Below are 17,787 nucleotides of genomic sequence, written 5' to 3'. Positions count from 1 at the left end.
CACCTTCCAGATCCAGCAGCCTGATCTGCTGGGAGCTCTGGAAGGCTCCAGGGAGCTCCAGGTGAAGTCTACTTAGCTCCCTGGCTGCTGCGGGAGAAGAGGATGCAAATAGGAGGGGTCCCCAGGGACCTGGGTTAACCCCTCCCCCCCCCCCCCCCCCGCCCCAGCCGAGCTCATTTCTGGCCTCTTCTTCCTGTGGGGTTGGTTAAAAAATAGTTTCCCATCTGCCGGGGCTGGAGGGGGAGGGTCCATCTGGGGCTGTTAGGAACCCCCAGCCTGGCCTAGGGCAGAGACTTGCCTACTCCAGCCCCCTGAGGACCAGGCTTGGCGGCCTATGATGACGTGGCCCGTCTGACAAAGTTCTCTCTCCCTTTGACTCAGCACTGAGTTATCACCACTGCTGGGCTCAGACAAGCCACATGCCCAGGAGGCTGTCCTCTGAGTCCCTGCTCTCCCATTTCACAGATGGAGAGGGTGAGGGCACACACCTGCACCGGGACAGAGGGCAGGATCTGGCCCACCCAGCTTGCAGACCAAAGTTCCCTCCTGGGTTCCCAGTTATGCTGGGACAGTGCCCCATCAGACAGCAGCTAGCAGGGGCAGCGGCACTGGGTCTTTGCAGCCCCAGATTACAAGGTTCACAGCTCTTTAGGGCAGAACCAGTGGTCTATAGGGGTGCAGCCTCTCCGGGGCGGGGCAGAAGAGTCAGCGTTATACCAAGTCAGGCCAACCGGAGCTGAACCTCAGATGCCCTGTTTCCTTGCTCTGTGACTTCTACAAGCCACTTAGTTCTTGGGCCCTCAGGGATCTCATCTATAAGATGGGAGACAGTCATCCCGACCACAGAGTTGTAGGGGTGCACAGGGCCTGCTACGTGGTGAATTCAGTCATTGAATTATTAACACGCATGATGTATATGCAGGCCTGGGGCCGTGAGCACCCTCAGAGATGTCTCAGGCTGCTGCATTTGGAACCCAGAGTCTGAGATGGAAGTCATGAGCCTCAGACCATAACATGGACAAGAGGCTGAGTACATGAGTATCTTCAGCCTGGATAGAACCAGAGAGGCCTTGGATGTAGATGGGGCCATTCTTCTGAGGAGGTCAAACGATCCCAGGGTTTCCTGCCAGGGCCAGGGGTAGGAGTGGGGCTGGGGAGCAGCGGGCAGGTGGTGTTGCAGGCACAAGAGCGTCCACCTAGGCTTCCCAGTCCTGGAACGTTCCCCAGGGGAGGACCCAGGAACGCCCCCAAGGCGTCCACACCAGGGTATTCCAGGCAGTGTCTTCTTCATAACTGAAATCTGGAAACACCCCAAAGGGCGGACCACGAGGGAACACCCTGGTGGTCCAGCCAGAGGTGGGAGTCTGTCCACACTCAACCCCCACCATGCCCAGTCAGCACAGTCACATCACCCACAGATGAGGAGAGGATTAATAACACGGGGAAATGCACACTGTAGGTTGGTGAGTTTCAAAACCAGGTTCAAAACATGGAATATAGGTTCCCACCGTTAGAAAAGAAAAGAAAGAGGGAGGGAGAGAAGAAATTTAATCTATACATACAGTAAGAATACCAGAAGGCTGAAAACCAAAATATTAACAATTGTTCTGGGTGGCAGGATTATGGATGGTTTCAATTTTCTTGTGCATAATTTCATTATTTTCCAATTTTTCTTTAATGAGTGTGTATTATCCTTCTAATTAGAAAAAAATGTGTTTTGTTTCCAGAGATGGTGGTGTAGGGGTTAGAGGTTGTTCTTCCCCTTTCATAGACTCTAAAACTGAGGCTCAGAGTGAGATAGATGTTCACTCATTCCCGTGTTCATTCATTCAGTCATTCATTGGTCCTTAAATCCTTCCGGAAAGCCCACTAGAGGAAGGCTCAGTTCTAAGTTCCTGGGCCAAAGAGCTGAAAGTACTCAGTTCTGTCCTTAGGGTGGTTACAGTCTGGGAGAGTAAAGGACACAAAAGCAAGTCCTTATAATGCATTCAGAGGAGGGGACAAGTCCTCCTGGGAACAGCAGAGACAGTCTCACAATGAAGGGGAATTAGGACCAGGCTTTGATGTATGAGCAAGGGTTCTGCAGTCAGAGAAAAGCGGGAAGCCACCCCTCACAAAGCACCATGGGCTATTAGAGAGAAAGAATCTGCTATGTGTGGGAAAGTGTATCAGGAGATAAAGCTAGAACGTTCTGTGAGGGAATGTAAGGGCCTTGAGTTGCTTGGCTCTGCAGGCTCTGTGACTGAGAAAGTTACTGAACCTCCGGGGCCTCAGTTTCCTCATCTGTAAAATGGGCTAATGACCTCATTGGGTTACTGCAAGAACTAAGTTAGCAATCATAAAGCACTCAGAATGGTATTTGGTATACAGGAATGGTCATGAAACTGTTTGCTTTTATGATTGGTTGTTATATACCCTGCATGCATTCTGGGAGCCAAAAGGATTTTTAAGCTAAAATTTAATGTTCGTTCATTCATTTATTTATTTCAGTCATTCAACAGATACTTATTGAGATCCTAGTATGACCCTAAGCCTTTTTTTAATCACTGGGAGTAGAGTTACCAGACAAAATACAGGATACCCAAGTCAGTTGAATTTCAGATAAACAATGAATGATTGCACTGGCTGGGACAAGTTTATACTGAAAAAGTGTTTCTTGTTTATCTGAAATCCAATTTAACTGAGTATTCTGTATTTTTATTTGCTAAATCTGGCAAGTCTAAGTGCGGATGTGAAACCAAATGGAAAAAGATTTGCTGTAACAAATCACCGCCAATGCAGTAGTTTAAAGCAACAGACATTTATTATCATACAAATCTGGGGGGTCAGAAAGCCTGCATGGGTTTCCCTAAGAGTAAGGTGTTGGCAGGGTTGCGCTTCTTTCTGGGCTACGGGAGAATCCACTTCCTCATCTTGCCCAGCTGCTAAAAGCCATCTGCTTTCCTTGATTAGTGGCCCTTTCCTGTCTTCACGGCCAGCAATGCCGGGCCAGGTCTTTCTCATGCCACCATCTCTCTGGTTCCCAGCTTTCCCGATCACGTCTCCCACTGACTGCCCTCCTCTGCCTCCCTCTTCCACTTGTGGGGACTCTTGTGATGTATTGGGCCCATCAGATAATCTCCTCGCGTCAAAGTCCTAACCCTTCACCATATCTACACAGCTCCTTTTGCCACATGAAGCAAAGTGTTCAGTTTCAGGGGCTGGCATATGGGCATCTTTGGGGGCCATTAATCTGCCTGCTGCTGGGGCTCCAAGAAGGCCTTTCATTGGGGTGCCAGGGACCTGACTGAGGTGGGGAGCTGAGCCATGTGGACTGAATGTAAAGACTTTCCAGGCAGAGAGAACAGCATGTGCAAGGGCACTGTGGTGGGGATAGAACTTGTGTTTGTGGACCAGTGAAAAGGCCAGTATGGCTGGAGTGGGATGAGGGAAGGGGAGAGTGGAAAGAGATGAGGACAGACAGATGGAAGGTGGGTGTGGTCATGAAGAACCCCACAGGGCTGACTGGAAGGGCGGAATCAGTGATGCCTCTCTCCACCCCCCGCCCTCATCTGCCCTCAACCCCCACCCCCAAGACCATTCTGATCTGCTAACACCCACTCATACCAAAGGCCAAACTGCCCTCCAAGGTACTGCAAGCTGAGAAGGAAAAGGGGTTCCAATGAATTAGACTTAAGGATCTTCCAGGTCTTCCCAACACTAGGTATGCTCAGTTGCATCTGACTCTCCACGACCCCATCACTGTACCCCACCAGGCTCCTCTGCCCATGGGATGTCCCAGGCAAGGATACTGGAATGGGTTGCTGTTTCCTCCTGCAGGGGATCTTCTCAACCCAGGGATCGAACCCTCATCTCCTGTGTCTCCTGCACTGGCAGGCAGATTCTTGACCACTTGCACCACCTACCACTTGCGCCAACATAGATTCCTATGTTGACCGGCTGTGATTCCCACACTCTTAAGACCCTCTGATTCTAGGGATCTTATATTCCAGGACAAAAGCCTCATAACAGTGTGACCTTAGGCAGGTTACTGAACCCTGCTGAACCTCAGTCTCCCTGCCTGAAAGTGGGGGTAATCATAGAACCCAGCCCCCTGGGCAGAGGGATGATGCCAGAAGTTAAACTGTACCAAGTGCTCAGCACCGTGCCTGGCACAGAGTGAGCACTTAAAAGCTGTGCGTCCTGATAACAAAGATTCTGACATTCTTGGAGTCTCGGAGCCTGGAGTCCGAGACCCTGCCTCCAGGAGCCTGACGCTGGCCAGCTGTGGAATTCCAAGTCTCCGGACCACCCCTCTACACACACACTGCCAGTGTGCCCCTAATGCCCTGGCCTCCTCCACGTGCTGGGTGGCAGGCCTACCCCACAACCACATGAGAGACCATTCCCCCAGGGTGTCCCCACACCTGGGAAAACCGGCAGCCTGCCCGGCGCTGGCCCCGCCCAGTGGCTGGAACACCGGGCAAGATCAATGGAGCCCGGCTGGGCTCCCAGGTCCGGCACCTTGTTCCAATCAGGGCCGGGCGCCTTCTGCTAGGGACCCCCGCCCGGGGTTGGGGGGCCCAGCACCACCCCTCCCAGGCCCTGCCCAGCGGCCCACGTTTCCAGCCCCGTGACCCCTGAGGAGCTGTGCCCAGGGCCGGACTCCACTCTGGCTGCTGCCTGCCTGGACTTGGAGGTTTTAGAACATGCTGGACGGTGGGGTCTGGCCCGAGGAGCACCAGGCTGGGTATGGGCTTGAAGGAGTCCTGTACGAGCCCCTCCCAGCTCCAGCTCAGTTTCTTCAGCGGCAGGTTGGGCTACTTAGATTCAGCCCCCACGTGCTTCTCAAGGCCACTGTGGGAGAAGCAAAAAGGGAGACACAAGATTCAGAGTCATGGACACTCCCGGTGCAGAAAAGGCAGGAGAAGGCAGATGGGAGCAGCAGGTTCCTGCCGCGCCGTGGGCCCTCACATAGGTTCCCCACTCCCTTCCTCCACCCTGAGTCCTTCAACCTCAGGTCTTGGCTCAGATATCACCTCCTCCAAGAGACTTTCACTGACAGCCACCCGGCCCCGTCTAGGGAATTAGTGACCCACCCACTAGGCTTCTCAGGGGGCGCTGGTGGTAAAGAATCCACCTGCCAAAGCAGGAGACATAAGAGATGTGGGTTCAATCCCTAGGTCGGGAAGATTCCCTGGAGGAGGGCATGGCAACCCACCCCAGTATTCTTGCCTGGAGAAATCCCACAGACAGAGGAGCCCAGCGGGCTGCAGTCCGTAAGGTCGCATAGAGGCAGACAAGACACAATCGACTTAGCTCGTGCACACTAATTTTGCTGGCGTGTGTATGTATTCACTCCTTGTTTATCTTCTGTCTTCCCTGCTGGAATCAAAGCCATCATGTCCATTGCTGGATCCTCAGCACCTAAAATAACTCCTGGCACATAGTAGGTGCTCAAAAAACCTTTGTTGACTGAGTAAATCTAGCGCCTCCTCCATCCATTTGCTTATTTCTCCTTTTCCTTTCCCACTCTTTCCCTCATCAAATGCAGGGCTCCCCTGTATGACTGGGAACATTCTCCCCTATGCTCCTGGGATAGACCAGGTTCTGTGAGCTAAGGACTTTCAGACCATCAAGCTCCCCCGCCCACTCGGTTTGTCTGAAGTTTAGAGATGGAGCAGGAGGAGGACCCAGCCCCACCCAGGTTCTGAGCACAGTCTAGGATCCCCTTTCAGAAGCTCACTCAGGGGCACCCTGAAAGTCACAAGTGATGAACATCACCTTCTTGCCAGTGACAAATTCACGCCAACAGCAAACGACAAAGAGTGCCCAGTGTCTGAGCCTGTGGCGCAGACATGCCAGGTGGGAATTCATGAGCTTGCTCTAGTCTCTGTTTGGCACTGCCCTTATCCTCAGCCCCGCCCCAAGAGCCACAGGCCTGCTAGGCGAGGAGGGGCAGAACACTGCTCGCCACACGTTGCTGGTGTCACTCTGGGCTTCCCAGGCGGCTCAGTGGTGAACAACCTGCCTGCAGTGCTGGAGACGCAGAAGATACGGGTTCGATCCCCTGGTCGGGAAGATCCCCTGGAGGGGGGAATGGCTACCCGCTCCAGTACTCTTGCCTGGAGAATCCCATGGACAGAGGAGCCTGGCGGGCTGCAGTCCCTGGGGTCACACAGAGTCGGACACGACTGAGCGACTGAGCAGGCAGGCACAGCATCACCCCATCATCACCCCGTTCATCTACCCCTGCTGGCCTTTAGTTCTTGGGGGTCATCTGTGGAACCCGGGCCACAGCTCTGTCTTGTGTTCATGGTATCTGTGCTCTCTGTAGGCCAGGCAGGGCAGCTCAAGTTGCCAAGGTTCAAAAGCTCAGCTCTGACCTTCACCCAGGGTGTGAACTGGAGCCAGTTATTAACCTTTCTGTGCCTCAGTTTTCCTAGTGGTATAATGGAAGTAATAATAAGGTTACCTACTGCAAGGAGATCCAACCAGTCCATTATAAAGGAGATCAGTCCTGGGTGTTCTTTGGAAGGAATGATGCTAAAGCTGAAACTCCAGTACTTTGGCCACCTCATGTGAACAGTTGACTCATTGGAAAAGACTCTGATGCTGGGAGGGATTGGGGGCAGGAGGAGAAGGGGACGACAGAGGATGAGATGGCTGGACGGCATCACCGAGTCGATGGACGTGTGTCTGAGTGAATTCCGGGAGTTGGTGATGGACAGGGAGGCCTGGTGTGCTGTGATTCATGGGGTCGCAAAGAGTCGGACACGACTGAGCGACTGAACTGAACTGAGCTGAGCACACAAGGTGGGCTTCCTAGGTGGCGCTAGTGGTAAAGAATCTGCCTGCCAACGCAGAAGACATAGAGGCCCAGGTTCAATCCCCGGGTCGGGAAGATCCCCTGGAGCGGAGCATGGCAACCACTCCAGTATCCTTGCCTGGAGAATCCCGTGGACAGAGGAGCCGAGTGGGCTACAGTCCACGGGGTTGCAAAGAGTCGGACACAACTGAAGCAACTTAGCCCTCGTGCATGCAACACATAGGTGGTTATGAGGATAAATGATATGATATATGTAAAGTGTGAATAGCATTAGTTATTGTAAAAGAGGGGCCCGGCCCCTGGGATGAAGCTGCTGCATATAGCAATGCACGATTTCAACATCAGTAGACCTTGGTTCAAATCCCAGCTCCACCCCTTCCTAACTGGCTCCAGGAGACTTATTCAGTGCACTTCAGTCCCTCACCTGTAAAGAATGCCCAATGACAGGTACCTGGAGGGCTACTGGTAAGGTCTAATGAGCTCGGTAGGGACCGTGCTTAGCAGGGGCTAGATACACTGAAATTCTCAGCATGGTGGGGTTGTCATGATGAGGATGGCATCAAGTCCACCAGATGATTCAGCTGAGTGAGCTGGTGGACAGGACAATCTGGTGGAAACAGTGACTTCGCCAAGAATAAACATGTCCCAATTTTGATGCACCATGGGCAATTCTGCAACTCTATGCAAATTTAAGCATTTTTGTCTATTCTTTTTTCAGAAGTTTCAGGGAGAAGAGCTTTTTAAATATTTTTTATCTTTTGCTGTTCTTTACTGCATAATATAGTAACAGGGGGTATATATAAATATTATTTAAGTTATAATAATAAAATAGAGACCCATAAACCTACCGCTCATCTTTTTAAAAACCCCACCAAGTGGACCTTAGGCCCACCAACACCCCCTCCCCAATCACATCCCTCCTTCTCCTTCCCTGCTGCCATGGTCAGATGGAGGACCCCCTCTCCTGGTCTTTGTGTCAACCATCATCTTGTTTATATGCTTTTTGCCTTCAATGTCATTTTCCATTTATGTGGAGATACTTCGGAATAAACTGAAAGGCAGAAGTAAAGGATGTGAGCCGTTGAGCTACTAAAGTTTACTTGTGGGGAAACCATGGAAGATGGTCAGCCTGTGTGCTCAGTCATGTCTGACTCTTTGCAACCCCTGCTGGACTGTAGCCAGCCAGGCTCATCTGCCCATGGAATGTTTCAGGCAATAATATTGGAGCAGGTTGCCATTTCCTCCTCTAGGGATCTTCCCAACCCAGGGATCAAGCCTGTATCTTTTGCATCTCCTGCACTAGCAGGCGATTTCTTTACCACTGTGCCACCTGAGAAGATGGTCAATTCTCCCCATTTTACAGATGAGAAGACTGAGGCTTGAGAAGGCCCAAGGTTACACATTAGCAGGTAAAAATGCCAAGGCAAGAACTCAGAGTTGGTAGGCACTGTGTTACTGTCAAGCCACACATGAAACTTTGGTTTCATCCTCTTATTTGTTCAATAAGTGCTTACTATGAGCCAATCTAGGCTGGACACTGGCACCTGGTCCAGCTTCCAGTCCCATCCAACACTTGTATTCCCACTACAATATCCTGACCTCAACTTGAATACCTCCCACAATGGGGAACTCTCTACCTCCCGAGGAAAATCTCGTTCTGGGAAGGAGGTTAGCAGATACTGGGGATGTATCTGAAAGCTCTGGGCTCACAAACCACCTAGAGAGTCAATGCCCCTCGACTAAGAACAAATAGAAACTTCCATAGCCAGACCTCAACTCCTCCCAGTGCTTCAGAGTTGGGTCCAGCTGCCTGTGTAACCTTGAACAACTCCCTGACCTTGCCTGGGCTTCAGTGCTCCCAGTTGCAGATTAACATGGAATTCTAGAACACTGAAGATGTACAGTCCTCCTGGGGATCAAATGTTTGTCAATGCATTTCTCTCCCTGATGGGGTGTGTTGGAGGCCCAGAGAGGGAAGGAACTTGCCTGGAAACACCAGCAAGGAATAAGGGGCTAGAGCCAGGTCATAAGTCATGACCACAGTTAGGCTCCATTCAGCCCCAACTTTCCAATTCATGGAGGACTGGTTTGAGTTTATCAAGGTGCAAGGCACAGCTGCTTCCCCAGTCGATGAGGGCAGCAGAGGAAACCTGGAGCATGAAAGAGTGGAGGAGGTCAGTCACAAAGAAGGACTTCCAGACGTTTAGAAGGGAAAGCTGGAGCCAGGACTCCCACTACATCCCAGGCCAGACTTAAGGCAATGACCCACATAGAAGACCTAATAAATTTAAAAGTGGAACAAACAGCATAAAACTGGGACACCCACCCCCACCAAGTCCTATGGGTCTAGGCACAGGCCCACTGCTACCCAGCCTGGGAGAGAGTGCCCCACTCCACACTGATGGGGTATGACCATGAGTCCCTTCACTGGTCTGGCCTCAGTTATTCCTTCTGTTTGGGGAGAATAAAAAAACCTGCCCGTATGCAAAACCGTCCCCACTGGGCATGGTGAACATAGACTGCAGAATGGGGAACGGTTCAGACACTGGCTTTGGCGTCAGAGGGACCTGATTCCCAGTCTAGGATTCCTAGCTGCATGGAAACCTCTCTGAGCCTCAGTTTTCCACATGTGCCGAATTCAGAAAGTTGTTCTGAAGTTCATCTCAGATAATGTAAGTGCTCAGAAAACACTCTCCCTAGGCCTGGACCCATGCAAGGGGCCAGGGGACCTGTGGCAATTGGCTAATGGGAGGACCTGTTGCGCAGGACCGGTCATATCATTGCAAAATGAAAATACAGGCCCCTTGTTCAAAAAGTAATGAAGAAATGTCAAGGCAGGGATGGCAGAGCAGAAGCCAAGGGCAAGGTCTGGGCGACTGCACGGCTCATGGGCCCGGGAAGCTGGCCCCGTCTGTGGGGACATCTGGCATGACTCAGACTCGGTTCAGGTTGAGGGGCTGAGGCCCTGACACCCCGGCTTCCACCAGCAAGTGGAGGGCCACCCCCTCTCCCCGGGGCTGCAGCTGGGATCACAACCACTGGGCCCAGCCACGCTCGGTGGCTGTCGGAGGCGGCATGAAAGACCAACTGTTCTCCACCTCGTCCTACCCCGTTTTTATCTCATGCCATGCATACAGCACATAGTTGATTTCTTTCCGCAAAGAGCTGCGCTTTTTTTTTTTTTTTTTTTTTCTTTTCCAAGGGCGACGCTGGAAAGCCATGTGGCTTTTATTGCTGGCAGGAATGTCTGAGGCGTTCCTCCACCACCACATGAAATGGAGCCGTAATCTTCATCTGCGTAAGGCCAAAGCCCCCGGTCTCCTCAGAGCCATCAGCCTCTGAGATTAATTAAGGCTTCACAAGGACTGACAGTCATTAGAACCTTTTTGGGGAGGTGGAAAATCCCTAATGGGACTGGCTGGGCCCGGGAGCCACTGGGTGGGCGGGGGGGCGGGGGGCGGCGAGGAGGGCCTGCTGTGGAGAGGAAACTACCCTGGACCAGAGTCAGTGGGCGGCGGTGAGAGGGGGTCCAAGGCTCTGCCCTCAGCCTAGGCTGTGACCTTGAGCGAGACCCTTCCCCTCCCCAGGCCTTGGTTCCGCCCCTTGATAAACGGGAGATTTGGATATGCTATCTCTGAACCCTGTGGAGTCTGACATTATAAAATCCTGAATCCTGCCCACAATTTTCATGCCAGGATTCTAATTCTATTCCATGACTGTAACTTCAAGCATCTGATTCTGGTCCATGAGAACAGAGTGTGGTAGTCAGGAACGTGGGCTCTGCAGCCAGTCTGGCTGGTTGGAATCTGAGCGCCACAGTTTCCCAGCTGTGTGTCCTTGGGCAACTTACTTAGCCTCTCTGTCTTTGGTTTTCTCACCTGTAAAAGGGGGTGATAACTGTACCTCTCCCATAAAAGTACTGGGAGGCACGGATGAACTTAACTGCCATCAGTAATGATGAATAATGCTCAGAAATGTAATCGTGTGGTTGCAATCCTATCCCCCAAATGGGTTTGGCATATCGATTTCTTGGAATCCCATTCTTGCCACCTGCTTAAGGTTTGGAGACATGTTGAACCTGGAAACTCTGCTATCTTTCTTCTACTCTGCAAGAGGAAACAGCCACTCAGAGAGCCCTTTCCCTCCATGACTGCCAGAGCTGAAGCCCTATGCTGGGACTAGGGAAAGGCCATGCTCTTCCTGGAAGCCCTCTTGGGCTGCAAAATACCAGGCTCTCCTCTGCTCCCAACAGAAGAGTCCTCTGATTTGATGGGTCCAACAGCGGGTCGTTTGGCACCCACCCATTGCCGTGGATGGAGGAAGGCCCTGTGACCAGCCAGCAGAGGGGAGACAGAGCCCAGCTCTGCACCAAGAAGTCATGTTAGAAGAAGGGTCTTTGAAGGACTTCCCTGCAGTCTAGTGGTTAGGACTTGGCAGTGGCCTCGGGTTCGATCCCTGGTCAGGGAACTAAGATCTCACAAAAACAACAAAGAAGCACCCTCAAGACCTTCTTGTTTGAACCTCTCAGGTTCTGAGACCCAGAGGAAATAAGTTATTTACCATCTGAACCTCAACTTCCCCATCTGTAAAATGGAGAAGACAAAATCTCAACCCTGCAGAGGCATCATGAGGGTTAGTGATAACTGAGGTAGCACCCCCAGCACATGGCAGGAGATTAATCAATTAGGGTAATTATTCATCATAGACCAAAGAGCTCTGCCAGAATTATTTCTGCTCTATAGATGACCATGGGCTTCCCTGGCGGGAAGCTCAGCACTAAAAATATCTGCCTGCCAGTGCAAGAAACAGGGATTTGATCCCCAGGTCGGGTAGATCCCCTGGAGGAGGGCATGGCAACCCACTCTAGTATTCTTGCCTGGAAAATCCCACAGACAGAGGAACCTGGCAGGCTACAGTCCATGGGGGTTGCACAGTCGGACACAACTGAGCGATTAAACAACAGCAACAGATGACCAAAGAGAGCAACAAGGAGGGCAGCAGGAAGACCAGATCCAGGGGCGGGAGCCGGAGCCAGAACACACTTCCCTGGCCACTGATGGGGCCACCTCCTCTCCTCTGGCCAGGCTTGTGCTGACACCAATGCCCTGCCCTCCTTCCACCCTCTCCCTTTTGGAATCTGGGCATCCAGATGCCATGGGCATCCCTGCAGGGAAGCATGACATTTCTCCTAGAGCAAGGGGTCAAAACCACCCGGGAGGTGGGGGGGGGGGTGCAGTGTGGTCCTGGCCCAGGGTTCCACCTGCGGGGTTCCAGCAGGGTGGGCAGAAGTCAGGCCACCCCACTTTGGGGGCCACGCTGTGCTGCCCCCGGCCTTGCTGAGTCTCTCTTCTTCTTCTTCGGTGACACGGGTTAAGTCTCTCCCCATTCTGGACCTCTGTCGTTCCTATCTGTAAATCGGGACTACAGCTGAGTCAGCCTCCTCGCAGGTGGGTTGGTTCCGAGGTGAAAGGAGAGCGGGCAGTGGGTGGGCCTCAGTCGACAACTCCTGCAGCCCCTTCCCTGAGTCCAAAGGGTCTGCTCATTTCCCAGTCCACAGCTATTTAACAGCTGTCATTGTCTCTAGCACCCCCACACTTTTGCAGTTAACCGTATTGAGGTCTTTCAGTATCCATCCGTATGCAGGGCTCTTCCCATTTCTTCATTTAACCAGTACAAGGTCGGAGAGGGGAGGCAAAGAATGTACACAACCATTTGGGGTGCCTCCTCCCCAAATTTTGAGTCAGATTGAGCTTTTAATCTGGTTCTGGTCCTCTTTAGCCCAGAAAACCTTGGGCAATGTTCCTTTTCATTTAAACTGGCATTGACACCTACCACACACTATTGAGGGTTGAAAGACCACTTCAAGCCCAAACACAGTGCCGGTACGTGGGAACACCTCTGCCAACATGGCTGTTACTGCTTTTCCCGCTTTACCATCCAGCTTTACCATCCAGGGGACCAAGGTTCAGAGAGGCGCAGGCCCTGCGCAAAAGTCCAACCAGCCAACGGCAGAGCCTCTAGCTGTGTCCTACCCGCCGTCTTCTCCCCAGCTCCCTCCCCTCCTCTCAGAGTTTGGCCCTTTCCAAAAGTAAACAATCTACCATTTGAGAGGACACCTGTCTTCCTCCTCCAGTCCCAGCAGCAGGAGCCTTCCTGAAAGGCTGCCCAGGGTGGGTGGCCTCAGAGCTGGATTCTCTAGGGTGAAGGCTCCCTGCCCTGAGGGTGACAACCCTTCAGCCACATTACTGTCTTTCATGGCCCTTTCTCACTAATTATATATGTATATTTTATTATATAAATATTAATATTCCCTGGTGGCTCAGACAGTAAAGAATCCACCTGCGAAGCGGGAGACCTGGGTCCGGTCCCTAGGTTGGGAAGATCCCCTGGAGGAGGGCATGGCAACCCACTCCAGTATTCTCGCCAGGAGAATCCCCACGGACACAGGAGCCTGGCAGCTACAGTCCATGGGGTTGCAAAGATTTGGACATGACTGAGAGACTAAACACACACACATTTTAATATATAATACATATGTATCATATACGGGGCCTTCCCTGGTGGCTCAGTGGTAAAGAATCCGCCTGCAATGCAAGAGCTGTGGGTTTGATCCGTGGGTCGGGAAGATCCCCTGGAACAGGAAATGGCAACCCACTCCACTGTTCCTGCCTGAGAAACCCTATGGACAGAGGAACCTGGCGGGCTACAGTTCATGGGGTTGCAAGAGTCGGACACGACTGAGCTACCTCCACCACCATACAGCATATATATTAATAATAAAACTTACATATGTGTAAATGCATATATCTGAAATAAGGATGCAGACAAGCCCTCGTTTAATTAGCAGCATTTGCTTTCTTATTCTTGCACATAGAACAACTGATGGTATGTCTGATATGGTGAAGCACAGTACCCCTCCCCTTCAGGTGTGGAACCAGCAGAACAAACTCCGTTCACAGTAGAGGAGACTGAGGCAAAGCGAGGGACAGGAATGTTCCTCCTGGAGTTCCAGGGCACAAGGCATGAAACAGGTTTCCCCATGGGTCCCTCTGGAGTGGGCGTGTGGAAACCAGGCTGGGAGAAATCATTAGCTTCTAGCTGACTAGCTGACGGTCCTCTGTGTTATTCACTCGACTAGGGCTCCTGTGAGAGGCTCCAGGGAATAAAGGGAACAACCACCTCCCGGGGAGGGAGAGGGGGCTAAGGGAAGTTTCAAGTTAGGAAAGTGTCTGCCTGGGGGGAGGTAGGGGGCGGGACCGGTGGGTTTCTGGAAGGAGCGTCTGAGAGCCCAGGGGAAGGTGAGTCCTCAAGATCAAGGCATGGGTAGTCCTCTGGTGGTGGCTGAAAACCCTCCTGCAAGCTGCCTCTGCCTGGAGGCAGGTCACAGACAGTCCTTAGCTCCCCAAGGGACCCCACCACCACCTCCAGGAGAACCATCCGGGAGAGGACCGCCATGGACCAGGCTCTGACTCAGGCAAGCTTTAAATGTGAGGACTGGATATTTCACAAACGGAAAACGTGAGGCCCAGAGAGGGGAAGGGACTTGCTAAAGTCCCTGGACAAGGGGTGATCAGGACTTATTTTTGAGCATAACAGTACCAGCTCGCATGGATGGAGCACCACCTACGTGCCAGACGTGTGCCAAACACTTTACGCACGATTCTAAGAGACCACTATTATTACTCCCACTTCACAGAAGAAACAGATGAGGCTCGGAGAGTTTTAAGCAGTTTACCCCAGATCACGATAGGTGGTGGAAAAATTCAGGCAGGGGAACCGCAGACCCAAGCTCCTTCCACAGCCAGTGGACCTCTTAGAAGAAGGTTTTCCAGAGCATCTACGTCCACTATCTGCCACAGACGGGGGAGCCTCTCCCCTCCTCAGGCACTGTGACTCCCTGGAAATCAGACTCGCTCTCAGAAGCTCTCTGGTGGGAGGGGAGACATGTGCAGGCACCTCACTACCAGGAATGCAGCTGAAGCGCCCTCCTAAACACCCTCTAGCAGCAGGAGCGGGAGCCCAACACGGGATCATTCTGACTCCCTACCCCTGGCGGAAGGAGTGTCTCCCAGAACTCAGATTCTGCAAGGTCCCAGGTTGTGTTTCTCTTTACCCAGCTCTGGGCCAAGGTAGGTCCAGACCTGCTGGCTTCCTCTCCCTGTTGCAGACAACGTGGCATGCCTTAGATGGGGGCTATTCGAGAGTGGCTGTCGATGGGGCCCAGAGAAAAAGAAGGGATCCCTGTCCACACAAGATGGGGGAGGGAGAGATATCTGTGGGCCCCGGGGGGGGGGAGTAGATTTCCAATTGAAACTGTCTTTTGAAAATGGGGAGAGACGGGGTGGGGAGAGGAGAGAGAGGTGTGACGCTAGGTCTGTCACTCTGGGGTGGGGACAAAAATGGGTTGGTCTTAGGTTGAAATTGGGACCGAGCTGGTCTATTTCTCTGTGTGTGCTCCTCCCCCGGGTTCCCCAGAACAGGACAAGACTACGCACATCTACCGGAGAGAACGTTCTGCAGGGGGTCAGAGAGTGCTGGACCCTCCGGGGTCTGAGATAAGGCACAGAGCGTCCACATCCATCGGGGGCGGGGAGGGCAGCCTTCGATCTACCACAAAGCCACTGGTTTGTCCGAAATGTGGCCACACAGATGGTGAGGAATTGGGCGGGAGGGTGGCTTGTAGGAGCCGGCCAGTGGCGCCTGGTGCACATCTGTGCCCAGAACCTCTGCGGCTGGCAGAGTGCAAGCGTCAACTAGCGGTGGGTCCCGGGACTGCTCCTTGCCCCGCGGCCCCGGCGACCTCCGGCTGGGGACCCAAGTGTCTACAAACCCAGGTTCCCTGGTTCTGGCGCCCACCGGCAGCGAGCGCCTTTCTCTTGGGCTGGAGCCGTGCGGGCACTTGTGGCCAGGTGCCAGGACCCACAGGAGTCCTATCCCCAGGAAACCCATTTGTAAACCGGCCATAGGACGGACGAGAGGGAGAAATCAGGCGGAGAGACCAGGAAGGGCACTGCTGCAAACCAAAACCACTCAACAAATCGAATTTACAAACCCCAGATGCAGCGGGTCCTGACCCCCAAAGCCGCTCTGGGGCAGCACAGAGTCACCCGCCCTTCCTGGCCCCGGGCCCTACCTGGACAAGACAAGGTGGGCCTTTACAGCGGGAAGCTCCCAGAGGTCGGATGCCCCAAGGCCCCTGTACCTCACTTTCCTCCAGTTCTGCAGCCAGTGCCAGCACTACCGAGAGTGTGCAGGCCCCTCCTGGCGATCTGCAACTCCGACGTGCAGGCTCTATAAAAAGGTCCGGCGAGGGACCTTCATTGTCCCCGCTCTCTAAATGGTCTGAGGGGCCTGGTGTGAGGCTCTGACAGGGCTGGGGACCACCTCTCCAGGTGGTCGAGGTTGGGTCAGGGCCGGTCCATCCCTAGACCCGATACAGGGCTTGATTTCGTTTGGCAAAGACTAAGTAGCCCGCGATGGGTCAGATCCAGGGCGAGATCTTGCTGCCGCCATCGGATCCTATGCTTCTCCGCTCCCGAGGTTTGGAATCCGTCGTTTTGCACCTGTCCAAGGCCGGGAACAACGAATATCCAACCCGATCTCCAAAACGGCAGGCAGATTCTGCACGCGTTCGTTTCCCAGACTCCAGGGGGTCCATCTGGGGCGATAATCCAAAGCGAATGGGGCTTGATCTTTCCCGTCCTCCTCCTCTGTGTAGCCTGTCCCTAGGCCCGCTATCCCGGCGTAAGAGGCTGGAGAGGGGATCGTTCGCCTGTTTTGCCTCCGGGAGCGGATGGGCCACGCGGTCGGGAGAAGGGAGAAGGGGAGAATGAGCCGGGCCGGCGAGCAGAAAGAGCTGTCTGCGTTCCTGCCGCAGGGCCAGAGCGCACTGCCCGGGAAGACGTGGGCGTGGACCCGCGTGGGCCAGTTTGCATCCACCGGGTGGATGAAAATTCCCTGCTTTGGAAGCCGGGGCCCTTATCCTTTGCAGCCTTTCCCGCGCGTTCTCTGCACGGTTTCTTTCTCATCAAGAACTCTGGTCCTCTCCTACGAAGCAGGACGGCGTTTACATGACCGAGGAGGGTTGGGGCTTGGGGGTTGGGGGAGCGATGGGGGAGTGGAAACGCTCGCGTTTTTCAGGCACCGTCGTGTTTTTCAAAGAGCCATAGGCCGACGACGCAGCGAGGTCTGCGCGATCCTGAAAGTCAGTTTTGGAGGGGAGTGGAGAGGAATGGTGTTGCTTGCCCCCACGCCGATGCGGGCACGGAGGGGACACCCTTCTCTCTGGCCCCGGGCCGGGAGGAAAGTTGCGCAGGGCTCGGTGCTGCAGAGGCCTCTGGCTGGTGAGCGTCATTTCGTGTGCGGTCATCTCGTCTGGGGTCAGAATAATTTGCAGGACAGGTAGGGGCAGGGAAAAGGCACTCTGGGGCCGCCTACCCGCTTGGTGTTACCGGCCTTGAGGGCCCCCCTCCCCGTGCAGTCCCCATCTGGGGGGTGGGGGGTGCAAGCTTCACAGGCCGAAAGCAGCTGGAGCTGGGGAGGCCTGGCTGCCGGCGGCCGGGAAGGGCACCCGAAGAAGCTGGGGTGGGGGTGGGGTTGAGGGGGTGGCGGCTGGAAAGACTAGACGTTTTAAACAAATTCTCAGCCTCGGCTCCAGCTCCCCAGAACTCTGGAGGAGCCCAGGGCTGTCGCGCAGGGAGTCGAGGGGCCCAGCCCGGACCCCGGGCGCCCTCCCCGGGCGGAGCCTTCCGCCCCTCCCCGTTGGGCGGCCTTCGGCGGCCCCCGTTCCTCCCCGGCAAGCGCAGCCGAGGTGCCCGCGATGGGGGCTCCCATTGGCTGCGCGACGCGTCGCTCGGGCCGGCCCCGCCCTCGCGGGCCCCCGGGGGTACTAACCCCGCGCGGGCGGCGGCGGCGGCGCGGCCACTCGGTTCTCGAGGATTTTGTTCTGGGGCTGCGGCCGCCCAGTCGGTGGGGCGGCC

At 54.0% G+C, this 17,787-nt stretch overlaps 1 protein-coding gene across 1 annotated transcript in view; it reads left to right on the top strand.

Annotated features, from left to right (window-relative positions):
- RUNX3 (RUNX family transcription factor 3) overlaps positions 1-17,787 on the top strand; it is a 66,203-nt gene that overhangs the window by 16,241 nt on the left and 32,175 nt on the right. The gene's annotated exons all lie outside the window — the stretch shown is intronic.

The sequence above is a fragment of the Oryx dammah genome, unplaced genomic scaffold (assembly GCF_014754425.2).
Source record: "Oryx dammah isolate SB20612 unplaced genomic scaffold, SCBI_Odam_1.1 HiC_scaffold_27, whole genome shotgun sequence".
NCBI lineage: Eukaryota > Metazoa > Chordata > Mammalia > Artiodactyla > Bovidae > Oryx > Oryx dammah.
Note: the sequence above shows the minus strand (reverse complement) of the source record. Positions and strands in the feature narration are given on the sequence as shown.